Raw genomic sequence first — 13,347 nt, 5'->3', positions numbered from 1 at the left:
TAATCGACAGCTGCACAAACCAAGTGCTTTTAAATGCTTCCAACGTCAGATAGATGTGTCACTCTATGCGGATGATTTAACGCTGTATGTGGTAGATCCGCAGACTCGCCTCAATCCGCTGCTCCGGGAATTTTTGGTTTTCGGTCGATTGTCTGGGATACAAATTAATTGGAAGAAATCACAGTTTTTTCCCCTGACTCCAGCGGTGGCCCGATTTTCATTGGACTATCCGCTTGAATGGTGTGACTCGGATCTCGTTATTTAGGGATCCAGATATCAAAGGTGAGGGAGGAGACGTTACGATTGAATTATGGCACTGCCATCACTAAATTGGCGGAGGCTGTAACACGATGGATTGCGTTACCGTTTACCATGGCTGGTAGGGCATCTCTAATTAAAATGGTGGTTTTACCTCGTTTTTTGTACTTGTTCCAGAACATCCTGTATTATCCGGGTGCTTTTTTCTTTCGGACGCTGCGTTCAGAGCTGTTGAAGCTGTTCTGGGCGGGTAAGCAACCTAGATTGGCATAGTCGATTATTACCCAGCCATATAGTAGAGAGGGATTCGATGTCCCCGATTTTCTGGCTTATTATCTGAGTGCTCATACCCATTTTGCATACCATTGGTTTGCGCCTACGCCATGCATGCTGCAGCTGGCTGTGGAGGACTGGATAGCTCGACCTCTGCCGCTGAAGGGCATTATTCAGGGCCCGGTAAGTGTAATAGAGACGCCGGCTACTACGGTTACGTGCACGATTGATGCGTGGCAGCGGATCCTACGAAGGATCACACTTACTTTCCTGTATGCACCGACTTTGCCACTGGTTTACCATCCGGGTCTATCCTTGTTGCAAGAAGGGGGGTTCCAGGGGATGTGCGCTAGGTTGAACATCCGCTACTGGGGCGATTTGTTTGTGAACGCTCAGTTTAAAACGCAAGAACAATTGTTTCGGGGGTGTCAGCCTACAGCGCTGGACATCTTTTACTATATCCGGCTGCGGCAGGGATTCAGGGCTGTTCTGCCGCAGTTTCCGAGGAAACATGAAATAGTGCTCCCACTACAAGTACTGCTTACCTCTGCGGATGGCAGACATCCTGTCTAGTCCATGGGACATGCACATATCCTCCTCCCGGAATCTCTCTCATAGGGTATTCTGTCACAACCTTCTCTTTCTCTCTCACAGGATAAGCTGAAAACGTTTTGTCTGAAACTTCGTCTCGTTTGCGATACCATCTGCTCTTCCATTTGTCCATATCTCCCCATTTCCTCAACAAAATAATTATTTCCTTAATCTGACCTATTCGTCCTGTGGTATTCATGTTTTCAATGTCTTTTTCGGTGAAATCTACTCGATAGGGTTTCTGTAGGGCTTTTACCTTTTCAATATCAATACCCATCTCATTGGCCAATTCTTCTAATCTTTCATGAAGACTCTTTGCTCTCCACGTTACGCTTTTGCACAGAAATAACAACTCCTCATCTTGGTAAGTTTTTTACTTCTCTGTCGGAATAGTTCCTACTATTAATTCTTCCAGTACCATTTGTAATTTGGCTACGTCTATTGACTGGGATTCCTTGTCTTTCTTTTGCAAGCTTCCCAACCATTCACTCAACTCCTCTGTAGATGGTCCTACTGGCTTCTCTACATTTCCTTGTCCAAAATCTTTTTGAGTTTCTGACATTGTCTCTATCATCGTCATACGTTTCTCTGCACAGTTTTGACCTATAAACGGGTTATTTGAAAAATTTGGTTCAATCATACTCATAGTCTGTCTCCATGGATTCTCACTCTGACTCATTCTTGGTTTTTCAAGCGGTATATTACTTTTATAAGGGACTGTCAAACAATGTTCGCTGTCTTTCTGCTTGTCAAAAATAGGCATTACTGGACCTATCGTTACTGGTACAGTTACTGCTTCCAAATTCTTAGTCAATTCTCTTATTTTCTCGGTTAATTCTAGGGTTGTTTTTGCTAATTCTGCTGAATTTTCTCCATCCAATTTTCCTCCAGGCTTCTTTTCTACCTCTCTAATGGAATTGTTTCTTCCTAAATCTTGGAATTCTGGTTCTGATTTTATAATTCATACTGTTTCTTTCATTGGGGCACTTGGAGTTAATATTTCTGGTTCTGGTCGGTATGGTAGTGGATTCTTATAGAACATATCATCAAGTACATCATCCTCTGATTCATTCATTCCATACCCTCTTGATTCCACATTATGCCTCTTTTTTACACACTTTTGTCCTTCATTCTCTCCTGCAGTTCTTACGGGAAACAAACCCTTCTCATTCGATCATCATGCGTCTCATGTCCGTATGATCTGCCAAACAGGTACCTATATCCTCTACCATTTCTCTGTCTTTCTCGGTCATGCATTTCGTCTTCCCACTCCGTCAAAGCCTCAAATTGAGTCGGTCTAGGTCTCAGTTCTAAATTCATAATTTTCTCTCTCAAATTTCTCAAAACAGCCAAATTAAATGAACCATGCTCTGGAAAAGCCAACACTCCATCCTTTTCAGTGTATTTGACCCAATTATCTAGCCAAATGCAGGTGTGATATCCATATTTCGCAACCATAAAGGATGCAGGGGGGACGCTAGGTGGCGCGCTAGCGTATGGCAGCCTTCGTGTAGGGCTGCCGCAGTCCGGCGACTAATACCCGCTTAAATATCCTGAAGTGGGCAATATTTGGTGCTGTAACTACGTACGGAGCTTTGGTGCAAGAATTGGCGACTACTGTCCGAGTTTGAGCGGTACTGAGTAGCTGCAGCGGGAGAGCGGCGCCCCGGAAGCTACGGCGGACAGGTTGGCTGCAGGCAGCGAGGAGCTTGGCGGGCTGCGGATTCCAGGCGAGGCCGCGGCGCGGGATCCGGCTGCAGGCCTCCAGGACGCGTGAGGAGAGCAACGCGCGCTACGGAGGCAAACTGGTGACACACTCGGAGCATTGGGCATATTAGGCGGACACGATTGGGGTGGTAGAGGCAAGGCTTCCCCCCCTTCAAAGAATCGGCGGAGATTGCTGAGCCGAGGGCGGATGCTGGGGACTGACGGGGCTGCTCGGGAACTACACGGCCCTGAATTCTTTTGGCTCGAGGCGCAAACAATGTGGTGAGCGGTTTCCCCGCTGGACTGATTAGGGTGGCGAGACTTTGATTCCCCCTCCTGTGCCTGGGGCCGTGGTGCACTGACGGGATCCCCCGCGAGGGGCTGGCGCATCGTTGGGGACCGAGCCGGGACTGTGTGGAGGAGCTGAGCTGGCGGCCTGGTGAAGTGGTGAATGGGACCCGGGGGCGCTGACGGTCTATTGGACATTTGCGCTGCTGCTAGTACGGATAGCGTTGTCTGCTGATATCAGGGCATCCTCTCCCTCCCCCCACCACGTACTGCCTTTTGTACCAAATTGGGTCTGCGGGCTGGGGACCTGGAGAGTGCTCCACTTCAAGGGACGCTATACTACACTGACTACTGATCAAGATGGGCAGGCAGGACACGAGACAGCCCAAGCTCACGTTTGACACTAGCAAGAAGACGACCAAACCTGGGGAGGGTCAACACAGCCCGGCTGGAACGAGCAGAGCCGCGCGGGGATTCACCGGAAACGGCGACTAACCTACAGGAGGTTTTGCACGAGATGCGTCAAGGGTTTGCGACGATTGCTGACAAAGTCGATAGGATGTCATCGCGCATGGAGGCAGTGGTTCAGAAACTGGATGCTCACGAGGAACGTCTGAAAGGAGCAGAACAGCGGATATCGGATTCGGAGGACACTGTGACACAACACACTTCGCAGTTATATAAAATGGACAACCTGCTGCAAGTTATTGCGGCCAAAAATGAGGATTTGGAAGCGAGAAGTAGACGGAATAATGTCCGCATAGTAGGTATTCCGGAGACGACCAATGTGGGCAAAATGGAGGAGTACGTTGAGAAGATGTTCTTGGCGGCGATTGGTTCTGACGTTTTTTCGCCCCAGTTTATAGTGGAAAGAGCGCATCGTGCCCTGGGCCCCAGACCGAAACCGGGTATGGCCCCCAGGCCAATCATAGCCCGGCTGCTGAACTACCGGGATCGGGATGCGGCTCTACGGGCGGCTCGCGGCACGCAATCACTGTCATATGATGGAAATTCTTTTACGCTGTACCCTGATTTCACTCCGATGGTACAAGAGCAGTGTAGGAAATTTCTAGCTGTCAAGGCCAAGCTGCGCAACTTGCAAGTGGACTATGCATTGCTCTACCCGGCTCGTCTGAGAGTCACGTACCAGGGGAGACAAAAAATTTTCACGAATCCTCAACAAGTAGAGGATTTTCTCAAACATTATAGGCGTGCTCACAAGCCTAATGAGGGGGCGGAGGAGGAGCCGGATCCACTACACGGGGAGATGCTGAACGGTGAACAGTGAGTAGGGTGCACGCTGATCACATACCATGACTATGGGATATACGAGGATGGTGCACGAGAGTTGAGAATGGTGCTCTCGGCTGAGAAAAGACAGTGCACTGGGATCGGTATTCTGACTGTCCCTTAATGTTGTGAGCTCGGGGAGGTGGGCGGAATTTTGAGACCTCCGACTTATTGGCTGCTATTCCGTTTGTGCTTTGGGTTTTCTCTATTCTATTGGCTATGGACAGTACAGTTTGTTGATGTGGTACCTTTGTTGCCTATGGTTATAGCGCCGGACACCCCTCTGGGTCACCAGGCCAGACTACGAGTCACATTGTGGTTTGGTGAGGAGGAGGGGAATTAGTGGTGCCACCTAGATATGGTCCCCGAAGGGAATTACCCTAGACTAGTTTTGTTGTGGGGGGAGACTACAAGCCCTAGTTCTTGGGGCAATTATGGGAGGGCATGGGAGGGAACATGGCTGGCAGGTTGGGGTTTGCTTCAGTGGGAGTGGGGAGGGTATATGGGGCTAGAGGAAGGGACGGATGTTTGGAGTTTGTGCACAGTTGAGGGGGGTTTGCCTACAGAGGAGGGTGGTGGGAGACGCTTATTGGAATGTTGAGGTGCTTGTTCATGAAAGTCCAATGTTGTGGTTGCTATGGCTACTCTTGATACGACTACGGGATCATAGGCGAGGGCACGTACTTTATGCTATGTGGCTATTCGGAATATGGGACTCTGATGATTGATGGCCGATGCTGAACGGATGACGAAAATCACTGTATTATCATGGAATGTGCAAGGTTTAAATGATGCCAGAAAGTGCAGGAGGGTAGTGGCCTATTTAGAGCAGCATCAGGTACAAATCGCTTTATTACAGGAAACGCATCTTAGTCCACGTTCTAATAATACCTTGGCTAGCAAGTGGGCGGCGGTGCGCAGTTTCTCTTCCTATTCAGGGTATGCCAGGGGCACAGCAATTTTAATTAAAAAAACTGTGCCTTTTGTGAAACTAGGAGAGCATACGGATACAGAGGGGAGATTTGTCTTGCTATGGGGCAGGCTTGGCACAGACACAGTCACAATAGTGAATTGTTATGGTCCTAATGTAGATTCCCCCGCATTTTTCAAACAGCTATGGGGTAAAATACTGAACACGGGGTCGATGCATATTATATGGGGAGGAGACTTTAATGTTGCGATGGTCCCAGGACTGGATAGATCGGACGGCAGCCCTCAATACAATAAAAGTGCAAAGGATACGTTAGAGGGTATACTGGAGGAGGGGGGACTGATAGATAGTTGGAGGTTTGTGCATGCTGGGCTCCGGGAGGGTACGCACTTTACAGTCTACGTCAACACATGGGCCAGACTTGATTACTGTTTCTTGTCTCGCGGATTGGTGGTCAATTTAGGCAGAGTTGCGCATTTACCGAGGTCTTATTCGGATCATTGTCCGGTTCTGGCTCAGATGTCAGTCCCGGGTTATGGTAGGGCTGCACAGACCTGGCGTATGCAATCCACGGCACTGCTGGATCCACTGTTTAAAACGGAGCTGGGAGAGGAAATTGCGGAGTTTTTCCCTCGCAATAAAGGGTCGGTAGATAGTGTGGATACCATCTGGGAGGCGTTTAAGGTGACGGTCCGGGGATATTACATCTCAAAGAGCTTTGGGGTGCTAAGAGACATCCGAGGGGCGCTTACGAAACTGGAGAAAGAACTTAAGGGGCTGGAATCTAGGATGGCTCGGGAGCCGATGGGACCAATTCATAAGGAATTTAGAGAAAGGCTAACGCAATATGAAAAGGAAGCAGATAGAGAAGCCAAATTCAGAGGTAAACACTGGCAGGCTCGAAGATACTGCGAGGGGGAGAGACCGGGTTGCGCCTTAGTGGAGGTCACTCGACATCCGCGGTGCAACACGCACGTACTGGAGATACGTACGTCGGAAGGGGTCACGCATCAGGATACGAAGGGGATATTAGGCCTCTTCACTAAACAGTACGAGGAATTATATACTGCACGCTGCGCTGGGGAGGTCATATTTGGGAATTTCTTGGATGATGTGGCACTATGCTGGCTCAGTGACGACCATAGGCAGTTCCTTGGAGCCCCGTTTGAACTTGATGAAATCCGAGATGCAATTATGTCTCTTAATAATGGTAAGGCGACAGGCCTCGATGGGCTGCCAGCGGAATTTTATAAATGTTATATTGATATAATGGCCCCAGTGCTCAAGGAGGTCTTTGAGGAGTCTTTGGAGGTGGGAATTTTGCTGGGGTCAATGAGGGAGGTGATGATTACTTCTTTGCTGAAACCAGGTAAAGACCCTGCTGAGTGCGAATCGTATAGACCGCTCTCTTTGATCAATTGTGACGCCAAGATATTGGCGAAGGTGCTTGCCACTCGGCTCTCCCTGTTGATGTCTAAGATAGCCCTTCCGGATCAGGCTGGGTTTGTCCCCGGGAGATCTACTGCCAGTAATTTGCGAACCCTATTTTCTCTGATCCACACAATAGCGCCGGACCTACCTGTAGCTGCCATATTCCTGGATGCCACCAAGGCATTCGATTCGGTCGAGTGGAGCTACCTGTTTACCATTTTGTATAGGATGGGGTTTCCAAAAATATTCGTGGCGTGGATAAAGTTGCTGTACACTGACCCAATGGCGAGAGTACGAATTAATGGCGAGCTGTAGGATCCGATTTCCCTAACCAGAGGTACCAGACAGGGGTGTCCATTGTCCCCATTGCTATTCGCGATTGCGATTGAACCTTTAGCATGCCGTAATCGACAGCTGCACAAACCAAGTGCTTTTAAATGCTTCCAACGTCAGATAGATGTGTCACTCTATGCGGATGATTTAACGCTGTATGTGGTAGATCCGCAGACTCGCCTCAATCCGCTGCTCCGGGAATTTTTGGTTTTCGGTCGATTGTCTGGGATACAAATTAATTGGAAGAAATCACAGTTTTTTCCCCTGACTCCAGCGGTGGCCCGATTTTCATTGGACTATCCGCTTGAATGGTGTGACTCGGATCTCGTTATTTAGGGATCCAGATATCAAAGGTGAGGGAGGAGACGTTACGATTGAATTATGGCACTGCCATCACTAAATTGGCGGAGGATGTAACACGATGGATTGCGTTACCGTTTACCATGGCTGGTAGGGCATCTCTAATTAAAATGGTGGTTTTACCTCGTTTTCTGTACTTGTTCCAGAACATCCTGTATTATCCGGGTGCTTTTTTCTTTCGGACGTTGCGTTCAGAGCTGTTGAAGCTGTTCTGGGCGGGTAAGCAACCTAGATTGGCATAGTCGATTATTACCCAGCCATATAGTAGAGAGGGATTCGATGTCCCCGATTTTCTGGCTTATTATCTGAGTGCTCATACCCATTTTGCATACCATTGGTTTGCGCCTACGCCATGCATGCTGCAGCTGGCTGTGGAGGACTGGATAGCTCGACCTCTGCCGCTAAAGGGCATTATTCAGGGCCCGGTAAGTGTAATAGAGACGCCGGCTCCTACGGTTACGTGCACGATTGATGCGTGGCAGCGGATCCTACGAAGGATCACACTTACTTTCCTGTATGCACCGACTTTGCCACTGGTTTACCATCCGGGTCTATCCTTGTTGCAAGAAGGGGGGTTCCAGGGGATGTGCGCTAGGTTGAACATCCGCTACTGGGGCGATTTGTTTGTGAACGCTCAGTTTAAAACGCAAGAACAATTGTTTCGGGGGTGTCAGCCTACAGCGCTGGACATCTTTTACTATATCCGGCTGCGGCAGGGATTCAGGGCTGTTCTGCCGCAGTTTCCGAGGAAACATGAAATAGTGCTCCCACTACAAGTACTGCTTACCTCTGCGGATGGCAGACATCTGGTTTCTCACCTGTACCGTAGTATCCGAGAGCAAAGTGGGAATGGAGAGTGTAAAGCGCTCAGGCAGTGGTGTGTTGATTTAGGCAGGGATATAACAGAGGCACAGTGGGCATATTGCTGTGAGCTCACTTCTGAGATCTCGGCCAGCTGCAGGCTACGGATTATCCACTATAAGTTTTTGCAGAGATTGTACTGCACGCCCGTAAGAAAGATGAGGTTCCGACTATCGGATAATGACAGATGTGAGTGCTGCCACTCGGAGGGGGCTGATTTTTTACACTTGGCTTGGATGTGTCCGAGGGTGTTTGATTACTGGATGCAGGTCCACACAGCATTAACAGCTATGTTGGGCGACACGATTGCATGTGAACCGCTCATGATGCTGCTGGGATATACTATGCAGATACCCAAGGTGAATCGGAAATTTGGAAACATTGCACTCTTACTGGCGAAGCGACGGGTTGCCTGTCGGTGGGGGAGGGGCCGTGCACCGAAATTTAAGGAGTGGATAGATGACTTACTATATTGTCAAGAACAGAACACGATATACGCTGACACACAGCCACTGGGTAGTAGGGCCAGGGACATATGGGATCCGTTCAGAGAATATTTGGCAGCTCATGCCACTTCAGATGGAGATGGAACTCATGTAGCAGTGGATACCGGCCCTGCAGATATCACGAATGTTTAGGAGAGGTGCTGTGATGTGTGGATGAGTAAGTATAGCTGGGAGTGTGGTACCGTGATGAGATGCTCTATCAGACGGCGGTATTATGGCTACAGCGTCGCTGGCGATGAGGAGGAGCGGGATAGCCTGGTTGCAGAGCGAGGGGTCTGGCATACGATTTATAGGGGGTTGTTGACCTGGAATGCCTGACTCATTGGGTGACATGGCAGATTGCCCACAGGGATGGGAGGCGTAGTAGGTGCTGCAGGTATGCTTGACGGTCTCCTCGGCTTATAGCCCTATATTGTAGCTTAGATTCATGACCTCTGGGGCAGGGGATTGATCCTGTTCGGGGGGTATCTCAGCTTTTTTGAACCTGTTCTGTACGTGACCATAGCTGTATGCCTGGCAGTACCATGGCAATTGGGGCTTTCTGTTAAGCGTTAGGATTATGGACGTCCATTCCCCAAGTTTAACTTCGCTGTTGTTCAGCGGCGAAGGAGTGAAATAGGGAAACAGAAATAACTTCATAGACCTTTTGGACTGTTGCATGTCAAATGGGGACGGTAAGCGGGATGTGTTGCGGAGTCTTGCCGCCGGACCTCTGGGTTGTCGGCCAAATGGCTGTGTATATATGCAAAAGTAACAGATGGATGTTCTCGAATGTGGCCGGCCCGTGAGGTTGTAGGCGTGGTTCTGTAATACTTTGTAATGTTACAATAAAGGTCTTTGAAATCAAAAAAAAAAAGGTTAAAAAAAAAAACCCATAAAGGATGCAGGGGTTTTCGGTGGAGGAAGTAACTGTCCTTCCCTAGTTATGATCGGTTTGTCCTTCTTAAACCACTTCTTAATTTTACCAAACCATGACTTTTTCTCCTTTTCTGGTGGATCGTAATACATTTCCCTTTCTTTCGTGTCTCACTAGTTTCTCCTTACGACTGTACTGCTATTCTGTCCAATCGTGGCGCGATCCACACTAACGCACCAATCCGGAGCGTCTACGTCACTGTCACAATCCTCAAATCCCAGCGCGACTCACACTAACGCACCAATAGGGAGCGTTTACGTCACCCTGTATTTCTCCACTCCTAGCGCGGCGCACACTAACGCACCAATCCGGAGCGCTTTACGTTTCTGACCGTCTGTCCAATCCGAGCGCGGTCGTTCTGTAGTCAGCCGCTGCTGCGGAAGCTCCTGCTCCTGTCTACCCCTCCTTTACAAATCTGCTCAGTAAGTTTTTGTTTCAACAACATAAAAACGTCTCCATTGTCCGCTTCGCTAACCAAGGAATAGCAATAGACCTTTCTCACAAGAATTCCGTCTTTCCCGAGAGCAGCGCTTACCTCTGCCCTACTACGGAATCGTTACTTCCGTTGATAAAGTAGCACATCCCTCTACTTCACCCTTCTAACAAGCATTAGCTAACCATTTCTCCAGAATTAAGACACATAGTTGGAGACCAAATGCTCCTGAGAAATAAAAATAAAGTTTCACAATTAACCCGAATGCCTTCACAACCACGCACTTTCACAGAAGAAAATATAATACATTCACACAGAATCCTGTGTTTCCCGAGAACAGCGAACAGTCTGTTCTACTACAGAATTATGACATACGTTAACAAAGCAGCGCTTTCCTCTCCTTTGTCCTTCTAACAAGCTCAGAGAGTACCTATTACCTTTCCAGTGATAAGCGTTATCGGAATGCCAGTTGGATCCCTGGTACCTAAGACCAGAATTTCACAGGTAACCTTCGCTATCATACACACTTCTCTCACACAGACAATGTCTCTAATGGCAACACACGGCGATGTTACCGAATCGAACCCAGACAATGCGTCGTGCAACTTCAATCATCACACGTTTCTCCTGTGTACCTACAGGATGACAACAATTCCGTCTTTCCCGAGAACAGCGCTTACCTCTGCTCTACTACGGAACTGTTACAAACTTCCGCCTTCCTACATCCCAGAAGCCGTGCAAACAACATAAAACTCAACGTGACTCACCATAAAGTGTAAGTACATAAACCAATATCAATAACCAATAATCAATAAGCTATTTACAAGCAATAATCACCAAACCAAAACAATAAAAACCATTGTCTTGCTACCAGAATAACTGTTGCAGCGTAGAACATCAAATTCCCCCTTTGTCACAGACCAAATACCTCAGCATCCAATTCTCTCATATACATTCAGTGGTGGGGCCCATAACACCAAAACTTACATTCCGTTGATCTGCTTTCCTAGGGAAATAAGATTCCAAACGCTGACATGAAAGGAATACCTTTACCTTACTCTAAACACCTAGACTTCAGACCTAAGATATTCCTCTCATAAGGAGATGGATCATTTAGTTGTTGTATATGATTTTAGTGAATAAACTCATCTATCTACACATTACTTCTTTATCCTAATACTCTTTTTCAAATAATCGACACAACACATTTATCAATTAATCAAGTATTCTTTATCTAAGAAATATTGCAAGAAACGTAAGAAATCATCAGCAGCATTTCAGAGCATCATATATACCTATTCTGGCTAAAGTCGTCCTCTAAGTCAGTCAGTCAAGAAGAATTTTATTCAGCAAAGTTAAGCCGCAATTCAGTCTCTCAAAGATTCAGGATAACAGCTGTCCAGCAGTGTCACCGTCCTCTCCATCAGCATAACGTCAGGAAATCGAGTTCGTCAAAGAAGAGCAAAACCCAGTGATAGCGTTAGCATAAGCCTTAGCAAAATGTCCAATTCCCTACCTACTTTTAAAATGAAAATAATGTCAAAAAGTATCAAGATCGAGGTTTAGAAAGTCCTGATTGGTCAACTTGGGGTCGCGAGGTACAGTTCTCAGGGTGTCAAACGATGAAGTCATCAAACTTGCTAGTTCCGGTTTTTAAATCGAGCATTGTCTTTGGTATTGGATAGGTTCCCGGAGCGTCCTTGAAGGGTACATGTTCTCACGGGGTCAGGTCCAGGCCACTGCTGCTGGCGGTGACGCCTGCGCACTTCACCCAGAACCTCGTGTTGTCGGGGCAGTCACATTTAACGTCTCGTTCAGCCATCTTGTCTAGGCCGAAATGGTCAACTTAAGCAAAAGAAACACAAAAACGTAATTAAAACATAGAAATGACTAATAAAATGTTATCCCCTTCCTAATACCCATATGTGTGTGTATTTATCTAGCAGAAGCAACACTCAGAGCGGTTTATACTCACTGAATAAAGCACAAATCACAAATACGTCACCAAAGCGACATATAACATACAATATTCTAATTTCCTACTATTAATATGCGTACTCAAGTTAGCTCACAATTAATATAGCCATGCGAGGTGCAATTCCCACGTGTAATTCTTTTGTTAATAGAATTGGTGAGTTATCACTTCAAACAGATTAATAATATTACAATTAATTAATTATTCGGATTAATATAAACATGCAGAATGGGGGGTATACAACATTTTGTATTACCCGCTCCAGCAATACGCATCCGAAAATCAAGGGCCATTTAGCATTTTAGTGGCATAGCTGACTTTTTTTTCTTTTTTAATTACTTAATTGGTTTTAATTGTTCTTATGTATTATTTGATTCTGTACTTTATAACTGTATTGCACTTTACATCTGTACTGTATGCTATTAGGGTTTTTATGCATGAAAATCGAATAAGGATGACTTTAGATTTGATTTAGTCATATGATGTAGGCTTTCCTTCCTGTCTTGTGTTTATTCCCCGATGGAGCATGTATACATTGCCTATTTTCTTCCACTGCCTATTTTTCAGACACCATTTTTTTAAGTGCCCTATGAGAGTACATGGGTTTTCCAAATGATTTCATTGTGTGCTTCTCCCACCTCTGTGTTCCTCTTTCTCACCCTCCCTCAATTGTCATTCTTGCTTCTTCCCTGCCCACCATCCGTTGTCATTCTTGCTTCCCAACAGCCCCCTTTTCTATTTGCCACCTCAGCCCCACCCACCTTGCGTTTTTCCATGAATTTCCTCATTATCCACCCACACGCCCTCCGTGCTTTTCTAAACAATGAAATTGCATCAATTGATCGAAACTCTAGTGGATGTGTGTTCCATGCTGACGGCCCAGGAAAAGAGAAGGACCTTCCCCCAACTCTGGTGCGGCGAATCCTAGGGATTCGGGCCAGGAGGGTAAGGGACAGAACAAAAGTTTCTTGGGTGGGGGGGGGGGGGGGGGGGAGGGGCATAAAATCTCATTCTTGCCCTGAAATAGCAGGCACATGTGTGGCGAAGTACCCTGTGTACCAACACAAGTGTTTTAATAAAATTGTGACTTTTGACCCCAAACCTGTGTGCTGTGTTGAGATTCTAGTTCTCTTGTTCTTACTGTATAAAATGTTTCTGTCAGAAATATTACTAACGCAGTAAAAAGAAACTAAC

The sequence above is a fragment of the Triturus cristatus genome, chromosome 7 (genome assembly GCF_964204655.1).
Source record: "Triturus cristatus chromosome 7, aTriCri1.1, whole genome shotgun sequence".
NCBI classification, from domain to species: domain Eukaryota; kingdom Metazoa; phylum Chordata; class Amphibia; order Caudata; family Salamandridae; genus Triturus; species Triturus cristatus.
The sequence above is the reverse complement of the archived record's forward strand: the minus strand, read 5'-3'. Positions refer to the sequence as shown.